The following is a 1373-nucleotide window of genomic DNA, read 5'->3' as shown; positions in this document are numbered from 1 at the left end:
ACTATTTCTCCTGTAACTGTGGCGTACACACCTGCTCACAACTATTTAACCTGTAACTTAACGAAAATTGCGCAGCAGGTCAGCCTGACTCCAGACTGCTCTGATAAAATGCCCCCTGGCCTCTACTGCCAGGTCAGCTGTTTGAAGATTTTAAAATAACAATAAGGTAACAATAAGGTTATCGTGACCTGCTTAGAAAAGCCCAAAGGTCCGTCTGTGTTCTCAATGCCAGATCCTTAACAAATGAAGAATTTCCCAGCTTGCCTCTTGAGAAAAGCTACCCCGGAAGTAAGGTGGAAATGCTATTTTCTCCCCTTCGGTGGCACTGTGAGGTTCTGCCTCATGCATATTGCTGACAGTATAAAACAGATGCAAGAAATAGAAAATTTTACAAGAGTAAAGTCAAACTGAATGTTAATAAGAGGTTCAGATTTTCTTCCGAATGTCAATTGCCTGTCCTAAGTGTCTGTCCTCCAAGAACGTAAGCATCTTACCTCAGAGGTCACTGTTTCGGGGGAATATTGTTTTTGTTTTTGTTTTGTTTTGTTCTGTTCTGTTCTGTTTTTGTTTTTTGGTTGTTGTTTGGTTTTTCAAGACAGCGTTTCTCTGCATAACACTGGCGTTCCTGAGACTCACTCTGTAGACCAGGCTGGCTTCCAACTCACAGAGGTCCACCTGCCTCTGCCTCCCTGCTGGGGTTAAAAGTGTGCACCACCACCTCCAGGCCAGCAGAGTGCTAAGGACTTTAGGAGGTGACTGGCGGGACTTTGGGGATGTTAAGTAATGACAGCAGACAGACACTTTGCACGTTTTCGAGCAAGTCTGAGTTGGGTTTTATTCTGGCTTTGCTCATAAGGAAAGGGAGGCAGAAGTGCTCAGAGGGTGGCTCAGGTCTGCAGCCATGGAACTTCCGGAAGTTCACTACATCCCCAAGGCTGCTGCTCCCACTTGTCCTCATCTAGGAGACAGGCCTCTGTAGCAGGCAAGAGATGGAGACCTTGCCTATTCAGTTCTCAGGAGCTGAGGGGAGAGCTCAGGCTCTGAAGATCCCAGAGAAGAGCTAGGATTGCTCCGGCAGGGGCTGCTGGCAGGGAAGGCAGCTACGTTTCCTGGAGGGTACGTCTGAGCTGAGTGTGAGGCAGCGATAGGGAGACTAGACTTGAAGCTCATCCCAAATAGAGGAAGAGAATACGCTAAGACCCTCAGGACTGCACCTGGGGAGTGGACTCCTGGAAAGGGGCTGGGGTGGGGGTGGGGCAAGGCTGGAGCCAGCAGGACTTTTCAGCTGTGTTAACAGCTTTAGTCTTTACCTGACAGTAGGAGGGGACTAAAGGGATGGGAGCAGGGAGTGAAGCTGTGATGAGGGCTCTCGG

General features: G+C 48.9%; 1 protein-coding gene across 1 annotated transcript in view; it reads right to left on the bottom strand.

Annotated features, from left to right (window-relative positions):
- Scml4 (Scm polycomb group protein like 4) overlaps positions 1-1373 on the bottom strand; it is a 92335-nt gene that overhangs the window by 27870 nt on the left and 63092 nt on the right. The gene's annotated exons all lie outside the window — the stretch shown is intronic.

This window comes from Microtus ochrogaster, linkage group LG9 (assembly GCF_000317375.1).
Source record: "Microtus ochrogaster isolate Prairie Vole_2 linkage group LG9, MicOch1.0, whole genome shotgun sequence".
Classification (NCBI taxonomy): Eukaryota; Metazoa; Chordata; class Mammalia; order Rodentia; family Cricetidae; genus Microtus; species Microtus ochrogaster.
Note: the sequence above shows the minus strand (reverse complement) of the source record. Positions and strands in the feature narration are given on the sequence as shown.